This window comes from Pinus tabuliformis, chromosome X, assembly GCF_031772625.1.
Source record: "Pinus tabuliformis cultivar Carrire ecotype Pingquan chromosome X, CPIR1, whole genome shotgun sequence".
In the NCBI taxonomy this organism is placed as follows: domain Eukaryota; kingdom Viridiplantae; phylum Streptophyta; class Pinopsida; order Pinales; family Pinaceae; genus Pinus; species Pinus tabuliformis.
The window spans coordinates 879,400,511-879,413,314 of NC_142308.1; positions in this window are offsets into that span (position 1 = coordinate 879,400,511).

A 12,804-nucleotide genomic window follows, 5' to 3' on the forward strand; every position below is an offset into this window, starting at 1 on the left:
CACCAACGCAGGCAAGCCATGGGTTACTTTATGGACAGCAAAGTATGCCAATCAGCGACCCCAGGAAGAGCTTATCAGATTGGAGCCCAGTGACAAAGGATCGTTAATTTGGAATGCTGCCAAGGAACATTATAAGGTGATCCAGCAGCATAGTTTCTGGGAGGTAAGAAATGGCAATAATGCTAGATTCTGGACGGACGCATGGAATCAAATGCCTACCCTCAGCAATGTTCTGAACCAGCCTCTAAACAATATGGAGGAGGAAACACAGCAAGTCAAAACCAGGCATTATTGGACCCAGGAAGTGGAGAAAGGCTACCGAATCTGGAAACCAGGTAACCAAATCCTCACAAATGAAAATCGCCAGACTTCCATAGCTTTGGAAACGGAGCTCCGCAAAAGAAAAATCAGGTGTGACGAAAGGGAAGATATCCTAAGGTGGGGTTATCTACCAAAAGGAGCGTTCACGACGTCTGAAGCTTACAAGATAATTTGCAATGACTCTGCTCCTCAGGATCCGATTTGGGGCCAAATTTGGAACTCTGGCTCCTGGCCCAAGATCTGTCACTTTCTCTGGTTGGTAGGGCATCAGAGAATCCTAACTTGGGACAAGCTCCGAAGAAGAAATTTCCATGGTCCCTCCATCTGTTTCAACTGCTATGCCCATGAGGAAACGCTCCAACATCTGTTGGACTCTTGCCCCCTAGCCAACCAGCTATGGGAGAAGGCAAGCTTTCGATGTCAAAGAAGATGCAGGCTTGAAAATGAAATTACGAATTCCATACGACAGTGGCAAAAGGACCCGTACAAGAGCAACATCCTCAATCATCTTTGGCGATTGATTCCCGGGCTAATCCTATGGAGTATATGGAAGGAGCGAAATAAGCGCATCTTCAAAAACCAACGCTCTTCGATGGACAATATTTGGCATATGCTATGCAAAAATATTCAAGAAACTGTGATGCTAAGACCCTGGAAGGAGGAGGATTGGCCTTCCCTAGCCAACGAGAAAACTATCATGGACAATTGGCAGATCAGCTGCACCAAAAGCATGCACCAGCAGAATCCCCCTGCAGCCAGCACTAAAAAACAAGTCGAATGGAAGCCTCCAACAAAGCACACATTCAAACTCAACTTTGATGGAGCCTCAAAGGGGAATCCTGGGTTAGCAGGCTTTGGTGGAATAATTAGGAATCATGAAGGGGCTCCCATGACACTCTACTATGGAAACATTGGCTGGGACACCAACAACTCAGCGGAATTGGAAGGGCTATGGCAGGGTCTCCAACTTGCTGGGGAGCTCAATCTCCACCCTCTGGAGGTTGAAGGAGACTCCCAAATCCTTATCAATATGGCCAAAAAAATCCTAAATGGATCTCAGGCTAAAAAAATAGCCACCAGCTGGAGACTAGAAGCACGACTGGAGGCAATAGAACAGAAGCTTCACAGCAACAGAGCTATCACCTTCACACACACAAGGCGGGAGGGCAACAAGATAGCGGACTTCATGGCCAATGTTGGGGTGGGAAGCAATCACTCTCTAATCACAGGACAGCTGAATGCCATACTACCGCATGAGGAAGCCCAAGAATGTTCTCGACTGGTCCAAAAGGAGGCAACTCCCCCGGATGCGGGTGATTAGGGAGATGGGACGGGAGTCGGGGGCTGGACGCATGCCGCCCCTCAGCCATCACGTGGCACCCCGAGCGAGCAGCTGGAAAGGACAAGGAAGGTTTAAGGCGAGGGGACCTGGGACAGTTAATGCCCGGAGAGTGTATTCGACCCAGCGTAAGGCAGGAGTAATGGCGGATGGGATCCCAAGCAGGGTAGGTGAGGACGCTGAGAATAAAGCAGGGATTGAGCAGGGAATGTTGGTCATTATGCAGTTGGCTGGCCTCTTTGTCGTTGTTGCGGTCCCTTCTCAGACGGAAGGGTCCATCACGAGGTTGGCTCAGGTTGCTGATAGTCTGGTTCATCTAGTAATTTGCTGGAATTCTCATCCCACAATGGTGATACCTCGACAACGTATGCTCAGCCGTCGAGGCTCAACCAGAGGAGGGGGCCCGCGCAGACCTGAAAGGGACAGTGCTGGTCATTGTTGCCACTGCAACCTTGCCAGCTCCATTGGAGCCACCTCCCTTCACTCCGGCCAATTCATGGGTACAGGGGCTTCAGGCTCAGCCACCTTGCCAGCTTTTGGTTCCACCATCTTCAATTTCACCAACTCACCGAATAACCCAAGAATCAGCGCGCATGTTTCCATTCTGTTTATCGAGAATCCTCCAGATGATGACGACCCCATGGATGTTCAGGGGCAAAGGACGCAAGACAACCCAGGGGAAGCAGAGCAAGATCTGACAGCTGAGATGGAGCAGGAAGCAAAGGTCCCAGCTACAGACCCGGAAAAAGCCAAGCATACCCAGAATGCTCCAAGGGCAGAAATTGGGGAAGAGGCAGCGACCTCTCCAACTGAAGCTGAGCGGGAATACTATGGGTGGTGCCCAATTGTGGAAGAGCAACCGGACGAATGACGGCGCTAGAGCTCAAGCTTCGCCAGGTCGCTCAAGGTTCAGTTATCGTTTTCTGTTTTGTTATGTGTTCAGTTGGCGTTTTCTGGGTTGTTATAGCTATTATGTATTTTGTGCTACTGTTGTGGGCAAGAGCCGTCTCCCCTGCGTGGGAGGGATTGGTAGGCACCCTTTTTGTCGAATGCCCCTGCTCAGGCCTACGTCCATGGTCAGCCTTGGTATTTCAGTTTACTACCCCTGCGCGGGCTTACAGTGTTGGACTATGTCTTGGTTTCTGTCAGTCTCAGTCTTGGTTTCTGTCTGGTGCCCCTGCGAGGGAAAAATCATACTGGTTTCACCTGATGTAATTTTGAACTTTGTACATATTTAATAGATTAGTCTTTTTACCGAGAAAAAAAAACAACATTATTGAAGAAAGATGCATTTTCATGGACTCTAGAAGCAGAAAAGGCCTTTGAACATCTTAAAGAGGCAATGTGCCAACCACCAGTCTTAGCTACACCAGACTTCACAAAAACCTTTATTGTGGAATATGATGCCTTGGGAAATGTGTGTGGTGTTGTTTTAATGCAAGAAGTAAGACCCATTACTTTCAAAAGTCATCCAATCAAAGGAAAGTATTTACACAAAGCTATTTATGAGAAGGAAATGTTGGCAATACTACATGCACTTAAGAAATGGCAACCCTACCTAATGGGAAGACACTTCAAGGTAAAAACAGATCATGATAGTCTTAAATACTTTTTAGAACAAAGATTATCTTTAGAAGAGTAGCAAAAATGGGTCACAAAGATGTTGGGTTATGCCTTTGAAATCATATACAAAAAAGGGAAGCAAATGTTGTGGCAGATGCACTCTCAAGAAAGGATGAGGATGTGGAAGCATTTCTTTGCACCATTTCTATTATCCAACCAGATTGGATAAGTGAAGCAAGGGATGAATGGAATAATGATGAGGAAGTGTGGGCACTCCTTCAAAAGATACAAAAAGATCTCAGTACATATGATACATTTAGCTGGAAAAATGATTCATTATGGTACAAGGATCGGTATTTCTATTATCCAGCCAGATTGGATAAGCGAAGCAAGGGATGAAAGGAATAATGACGAGGAAGTGTGGGTACTCATTCAAAAGATACAACAAGATCCCAGTACATATGATGCATTTATCTGGAAAAATGATTCATTATGGTACAAGGATCAGTTATACCTATGTAAGAATTCTCAACTCAAACAAAAGATTCTTAGGGAATTGCACACCTCTCCCTTAAGAGGGCACCCGGGATTTCTAAAAACCTACCACAAGGTCAAGAAGGATTTTTTTTGGGATGGCCTTAAATCAGATATTCAAAAGTTTGTGGTGGAATGTTTGGTTTGCCAACAAAATAAAGTTGAAACAATTAAGACCCTAATACTATTACAACCTTTATCCATTCCAAGCCAATGTTGGGAGGAGGTTTCAATTGATTTTATCTCAAGTTTACCCAAGTCCGAAGGAAAGAGTGTTAGCATGGTAGTTGATAAACTTACCAAGCATGCACACTTTTGTGCATTATCTCATCCATTTAAAGTGAGTATAGTTTCTACTGCATTTGTGGAAACAATTCAAAAGCTACATGGAAACCCAAAAATTATTGTAAGTGACAGAGATCCCATTTTCACTGGAAATTTTTGGACAGAATTACTTTCTTTTCTTGGTACTCAGTTAGCTCATAGCTCATTTTATCATCCTCAACCTAATGGGAAAACTGAGATAGTAACAAATGTTTGGAAGGATATCTTCATTGCTTTGTATCTGATAAACAGACACAATGGGTCAAATGGTTGCCTCTGGCTGAATGATGGTATAACACTTCCTTCCATACTGCAACAAAAATGACTCCAATTATTGCACTTTATGGATATCATCCACTGTCCATCACATCATATTTAAGAGAAAATTCTAAGGTTCAAGTAGTGGAAGATAACATCAAGCATCAACAACAATTTCTCCAACTCTTAAAGGATAACCTCAACTTGGCGCAAAATAGAATGAAACAACAGGAAAATCAACATCATAGTGAAAGAAGTTTTGATGTAGGTGATTGGGCATTCCTACGGCTACAACCATATAGACAAATGTCCCTCAAGCAAGCTAAGAAGGATAATAAATTATCACCAAAGTATTATGGTCCATACAAGGTGTTGAAAAAGATAGGTACCATGGAATAAAAATTGGAGCTTCCTGCAGCTTCCCGAGTGCACCCAGTTTTCCATGTTTCATGCTTAAAGAAGGTTATAGGTGACAAGCTTCCAGTTCAAACAATATTGCCAGAACCTGATGAGGAAGGAAAAATCATATTGGAACCTGATACAGTCAAAGAAACAAGAACTCGACAGCTATGAAATCGATCAATTTAAGAGTATCTCATCAAGTGGAAGAACTTACTCATTGAAGATTCCACATGGGAGGATGAGAATTTTATACAGAAGGATCCAGAACTACTCAAGCATTGAGGACAACAATTTTTTGAAGGAGAGGCATGTTAGGTCCCTATAATACTAGTGATTCCCCCATTACAATTGTCGTTGTATCCCTTATTATTATTGGTGTGCCCCTATTGTCCCCATATTGTTATTATTGTGCCCCACAGAATCCCTCTATTGTTATTTTTGTGGCTTTTTATTTTTATTGTTAGGTCAGCTTGGTTATATTGTGACCCCTTAGACTCCTATATATAGAAAGGAGGTTTTTTCATTTGAATCATCCAAGAATTGTTCATTTGTGTAATGTAAAGGAGGTTTCCCCCTTGAAGAGGTTGAATTCTAAGGCATTGATCTATCTTTTCTATCTTTTTGTGAGTTGGTTTCATAACAATGACAGTCATTTGGGTTGCTTGGGTACATTGAGGCAAATGGACAATGGCAAGACGATCATGAGAAAGGTAATAGGAAAGGTGAAGTAAATGGATTTGAGGCATCATATTCCTTGGCTATGTTGGGAACAGTTGTTCTCAATGTTGTGCATGTTGTGCACAAACAAAGGGAATTCTCTTAACCTTGACCTTATGGTATCTGGTAATTATGTTGTGATCATGATTGTTTTATGCTAATGTTTATATATATGTATGTATCTATGTATCTATGCCATTGTCTGACAGGGTTGTCCCGGATAATTTTTATGGAAGAATGATTTCTTATGCAGGCAAATGGCATGAAGAGATTCTTGGTCTTATGGGGAATGAAGTGGGAAGAGTAGTCCTAAAAACCTAGGAGGTCAGTATCATGTGGTTATGAGTTGATATTATGTGATTATACTATGTCTATTTTATGGATAGGCTATGTTGAGGGATACATCAGTGGTATGAAAGCAATGTGATTTGCGGCATGTTGGGACAATCCTGGATAAGACAATAGAAGCAAGGTCATTTGGTATGGACAGTGTGGCCTTAGGATGTGCAGTATTGGTGTTGTGTACATGTAGCATATGTAGTATCATGTACATATGATGTTGTGTTCATGTTATATATATATGGTGTTGTGTACATGTTATTTATGCAATGATATGTATAGTTGGTGTTGTGTGCATGCTGTTTATGCAGTGTTGTGTACAGATGGTGTTGTGTGCATGTTGGATATGCGGTGTTGCGTACATATGGTGATTTGTGCATGTTGCATATACGGTGTTGTGTACATATGGCGTGGTGTGCATGTTGTACATAAGGTGCTATGTACATGTGGTGTTGTGTGCATGATTGTACATGTGGTGTTATGTGCATGTGGTGTCATGTACATGTTGTACAAGGGGTGTTGTGTGCAGGTGGTGTTATGCAGATGTCGTGCATGTGGTGTTGTGTACATGTTGTGCAGGTGGTGTTGTGTACACATTGTGCAGGTGGTGCATTGTACATGTGGTGTTGTGTACATGTTCTGCAAGTGGTGTTGTGTACAGGTGGTACTGTATACATGTACCTATGGTATTGTTGTACACGTGATATTGTTGTCATGTCGTACATGGCGTGTTGTGCACATGTGGTATTGTATGCATGTTGTATATGTTGTTTTGTGTATGATTCGTATTTTGTATGTGCATTGCGTAGTTGTGCTATCGTGACATGTGTATTCATTGTGTTGTACCCTGTGTATGTATGTGTATTGTGTTGTACACCGGGTGTAGGTGTATGTATTTTTTTGTGATGTACACTAGATGTAGGTGTATGTTTTGTGTCGTATGAGGGATGTAGTCGTATGTACAATGTGGTGTCGTATGCTGTGTGTGGATGTATGTGTTGTGATGTACATTGTGTATGTGTACGTGATTGAGAAGGAATTGGGTGCTTGTTGGATGTGGCAATCGATCTGACGTGTGTACAGAAAGGACAAGCATGATAGAAGAATCAAAGGACCAATTAAAGGATAAGTATCAATATTTTATTTCATTTTCAATTATACATGTGATCTATGATTTTGGCTTAAGATGATTGCATGTCATTCATGATTCTAGATTTATGATGGTTGAGTTTGAGCTAACCATATGTGATATGTTTATACATGATGATTTGGTCAAGATACTAATTTGACTTGTTGTGACAGGAAGTAGACAGGATTTCAAGTGTACCTCATTGATGAGCCACCAATGAGGTATGATTTGCATTTATTTCAATTTATTTTGAATCTAATGGAATTTATGCGCTTGGTACAACAAAGCATTAAAATGCCTAATTGGGTTGTTGAAACTAATAGAAAGAATTAGCGGCAATGAAAAAGGAATTGAAACATGCAACAGTATGTTGGTAGAGCATTTCAGGAGTAGGGCCATTATGGAACTCTGGTACCCAATAGTGTCCATCAATTTCCATGAGCATGCTATGACCGGTATGATGGTTTAGAGGCAGGGATATTCCTTGGTTTTTGTATCTTTCGATGTGAGGAACCCTTTCCAAAAGATGGAATGCCCGAGATAGGGGATGTTGGGGAACTTGTAAGGTGAGTGACTACATAGAAGGGGGTTACCATATTTCCTGAGGGACTGTGTAGCAAAGAAAGGGAGGTCGGGGAATGGATTTTTTTTTGTCATGAGCATTTCCAAGTGGAATCAGATGCACATTGGGAGTGTGCCATGGAATAATGACTTGGTAACTATTCATTGAGAGGACAATAGTGTAGGATCGTAGCATTGGACATTGGACGCAACTTTGACTTTGGCAGTGAAATCTGGACTTCCTGGGAAGGAAGTCAATCCTGGTACTACTTTTGAGGGTGGAGGTGTGAGCCTTTGGATTCCCTTGTTGTTTGATACAGGAAACATATCCTTTTATTTGTTGGTTGAGAAAATGTGCATATGTGTATATGTGTATATTATTGTAAATATTGTACCTAGATGGATTTATAAAGATCCATAAACAGTATGGTTATTTGCTGGTTGAAGCAAATGTGCGTGTGTATATGTGGTTGTTATTGTAAATAATGTAATGAGTTGTGTTATAAATCTCCAAAAAATGGTATGTTCGCCATGTTCTCAGCAGATTGATCATTGTAAATATTGCAACGAGTTGTGTTATAAATCTCGATAAGCAGTGTGTTTTAATTTTACAACAATTTTTCTAGTTGTAGGTGTCATTGAACACCAAGGACACTGTTCCTCCAAGGGTGAGGGTTTTGTAACAACCCTAGTCAAAAATCCATGTAATAAAGGAAAAATAAGACCAAGGTCATGGGACACGTATTCCAAGCTGAATGTTGGGAAAAACATCCAAGTGGGTGTTCATTTCGGTTATTATGGCTAAATGAAATTGGCAAAGGCAATGGAAAAGACTTTGAAAAGGAAAACTGGCATTGATTGGCATTTTTTTATGAAAATAAAGGAAATTAGGAGAAAACAAAGGTGAAAGGTCACACGTTGCATGTGAGGAGGAAAATGAAGGAAAATAATGGAAACTGAAGAGAATAGAGGCCTCATTAATAAAAAGGCTTTTGAGGATCAGTTGGTAACCTTTTTGTCAGTTCAGTTTTGGAGTTCTCTCTCTATTCTCTCTCTCTCTCACTCTTGGACACTTAGAGAATTCTTGGAGCACTCTAGCATTAGATCGAGAAAGTAAAGGAAGGACCAAGAAGGAAAAGATCAAGCAAGGAAGAGCAGCATCTAGTAGCCACAGTGGGATTATTTGCAGGTATCGATTTGCATGTGATATTTCCTTGCTATGTTTGACATTCATGGTGTTAGTTTCAGTCTTTCCAGCCTTCCTACAGTGATCAAATATGCTCTTACAAAGTGGTCTCAGAGTGTCAAGGTCAAATTTTGTCATTTCAGTGAGTCTTCAAGCAAAATTTGGTCACTAGGCATTAGGCCTAGGGTTTGCCCAAATGTCAGTCCATGTCATCATTCAGCTGAGTGTATCATCTTTCAGAGGGTTTTCATTATCATGTCAGTGTCGAATGAGTCATTTCACGCCTTGTTCATGCTTCAGTTGTGCCTTGGCAAGGTCATTTCCCTCTCCTAGGGTTTTGAAGCCAATTTCTCTTGGACGGCCAAATCATCGGCAAAACTTGTTTCCTGATGTTCATACACCTTCCCCTATCCTTAAAGTACCTTATCAAACACTTCCCATCCCTTAGATCCGCCAAATTCCTCATTTTTGCACAAACCCTAGTTTCTAGCTACAACCTGGCAATTTTCTAGGTTGGGCCTGTGTTTTGCCCTTTTGGACCCCTTCCCCTCACTCAATCTCTAAGATTCCACTTTCCCCTGCTTCCTAACATCCCTCCCCACTCCCAAAAATTTCCCCAAGAATTTAGAAGCCCTCTATCCCCTTCATTTCGCTCCATTTCGACAAACTTCCTTGTTTCACACATCGGGACAAGTTTCACTCAAATGATGTTTCTGAGCAATCAAAGATGAATTTTGGAAAACTGAGAGAGGTTATTGTCCAAAACATGCCAAAGAAGAAAAACCTTCTTCACTTTTTACACAGGTGTCATGGTTTGAGAAAAATGTCAAAAATGCCGGCGAGAACGAAGGTGCTCCAAGGACGGTTGGCCAAAGCACAAAAACGAAGGAAAACGCCCGATCCACTCCAAATTTTGGCCAAAGCCTATTTGACTGAGCATGGTACTTGATTGGGGACTCCCAACCCAAATTTCAAGAAATTTGGAGAAAATTTTGTCATTTGTGAATTTTTTGGGAAATTGACAGGTTTTGGCCTTTTAACACGTAGCGCACCGTGCGCTACGCTACATGGGGGCAACTCAGAACGGGAAAAACTCAGCATTTTTGGAATTTTCATGCAAAGTTACACCTACCTATGGATGGACTTCAGTTTTTATGGAGATTTGGGCTTCCAAAAGCTCAAAATACATGCAAATTTTGACTTTCTGCCCATATTTTGAGTTGCAGAAAGCTGTCTTGGGAGAATTGAGTTTTGGGGGGTCAAATGAACTCCAAATTCAAAAATTCTAGTGGGGTTGGAAAATAAACTCGCATACCTTTCCAATGAGCTATCTTGCACCTGATTTGGACACCGGGAAGGCCCTCAAACAGGCCTCTCAATGTGCGCTACGTGTCAGGCACATGTGCGCTGCATGTCAGGGAATTTTGCCTATTTTGACCAGTTCGGCCAGAAAAACACTGTTTTCACTTGGTTTAATGTTTTGGGCATGTAAATCATGGATTTTTATGTAACTTTCATGGCTCTAAGATACTTTTACTCTCCTTGATCACTTCTAGAAGTTTCTTGAATGTAAATGGTAAATATTTAATGCATGGATAGGTTTCCTAAGTTTTAGAGGCAAGTTGTTTTGACTGCCTAGGTGTTAGGGCTCAGTTTAGAATTGGTTGAAACAGCTCCTAGAAGGATGAGCTCGACCCCTAGAGGCAAGGGAAGAGGTTGTCTTGCCTATATTATGTATTTTCCCAATCATTTTCATGGTTGGAGAGGTTGGACTCTTGAGGGAGAAGCTCCTATTGTATATTTTACTTGTATCTCTGCAATTTGAGGAAAGGGAAGACCAGGGTTTTGCAGACATCATTGGGATTCTTGTGGACTTTTGTGTTGATGGTGTGTTCTCTTATTGTAATTGTAAGTGTGTTTACGTGTTCCATCTCTTTCTTTACTGCATCTTATTAAACAAATGAAGTGATAAAGTTTGAATTCATGCTTGCCATGCTCAGCTTTCAAATTTGTTTAATGTTTATGTTTTCCACTGTCTAGAGAGGATTCAAAGTCATTGTTTGCCCTCTTTAGCTTCTCTTTTTCTTCTTTGATCATCCATCTCAGCTAAAGGCATCAGCACAAACTCCTACCTTGCCCCAAAGACCCACCTGCAAAAACTGAGCTCAATCCCCGCACCCTGAATCGCACTCCCTCCAATTGCCACCAAAAACACCAAAAGCTTTAAATCAACCCCCCTTATCAGTTTACTAGCCTAATATCATTGTTCCTAATTAGGTCAGCTCATCCTATTGAAAGATCTACCGAGTTTGACCGGAGAGAGCCTTCTCATACCCCGTAGGGCTAGCTACGAGGTGAAATGGTTTGATGTTGCCTTGAAGGTTTACCTTCCTCAGCCTAGGGTGAAATCTCAAGCGCTAACATAGTGGCGACCATACTGGGGAGAACAACTAATCGTTTGCTCATTGACGTGTTATTTCATAAGTCTTAGACGGAGCCTGAAGTTACGCCAGGTAGCCTTCGAAAACGCTCTTGTTTTACATCAGCGTTAGTAGATAAATGTTGCTTCAGTCAATCTCCGTGAGCTTGTGAACGTAGCGCTTCATTGACACTTTACCCCAGTACATGTATCAAGTTCAAATCTGATTGTTGATGGTGGACAACGATCAGACACTTGAAAGGCTGAAATCATTCACTTGGTGACTCTAAATCAGTTTTGAAGATCAGATCCAAAGACTCCACTGGAGGATGATCCCGACCAGCAGAAACATGAAAGGAGAATATGGCAAGATCAGGTACTCAAGTTGGAATTTCATCCAAGACATTTTTTCTTTGTCATAAATTATTTCTTCTCTTTTCCCAAGAATGTCAAAACTTCTTTGCAAAGTATATTGTATTTGAGAAGAGATCCTCGGCCTGCAGTTGATTCTTTCCCTTTGAAGATTGTAAATACCCAAGATTTGCATGCCTTTGAGCTTGATCAAGATCCTTTTCCCAAATCTTGTGATGACCATCTTCAAATTGATGAGCCCCAAGAGACCAAGACCGATTCTATATCTGTTGTACATACCCCTATACCTTGTAAAATTCCAGATCGGTATAAACCACTTGTTTTACCTTCTGTTCTTCATGCTTTTCCCAAAAACTATGATCTATACTTGCCGATGTTTGATGGTGAATGTAAGAATGTCAGCGCTGAGCAACATGTCCAGAATTTTGAGAATTTTCTTGACCTTTTTGAAGTTGATAGCGAAGATGTTAGTATAAGGCTTTTTGCACTTTCTTTGCAAGCCAAAGTGAAGAGTTGGTTCAAAGCCCTGCCTGATGCAAGCATCTTAGATTTCCAGCAGTTGGTCAAAGTTTTTCTCGATAGGTGGATGATCGGACAGAACCTTTTCTTGATTGTAGAAGAGTATAACCAGCTGAAAAGATTGCCAGGGGAGACAGTACAACAGTTTTCAGCGAGATTTAACCATGTTTATTATTCAATGCCAGTTGATATAAGGCCTACTCCTAGATCTGCTCTCTTGCACTACCCGGGTGCCTTTGATCCGGAAATGGAGTTTCAGCTGAGAGAAAGGGACATTGCAACACTTCACGAGATGCAAAACAGTGCAGTAAATGTAGAGGCGCATCTGCTGATCCGACGGGCAAGAATGAAGGAAGAAGAGATGAAAAATATAGATCCGGAAAAATCGACATCTTTAGAGGTAAAGCTTGACATTTTGGTAAGTGCAGTAGAAGAGATGATGAAGAAGATCAACACAAGGAATGATATGATGTTCAAGATCATGGCACGCTGATTGAAGAAGAACAAGTTGCTGATTCAAAATATTTTGTTTATGATCCCAGTTGTCATAGTGATTGTTTTATAGATCATTGTGAAGAAGAGAGAGCTGTTGATATGACCTGCATGCTTGATTATATGTTTTATACTGATGATTTGCCTCATTATGATCAGTATGATGATGATTATGTTCTCCAAACAAACGCTAATCTTACAGACAAATCAGCAGCTCGTTTGTGGGAGGAAGAAGTTCATTTTCAGCAGTTTGAAAACAATGTTCAGCCATCACATATCAGCTATGACATTGACGAGGAAAGTGCAGCAAATTTTGAAGTAAGTGAAGG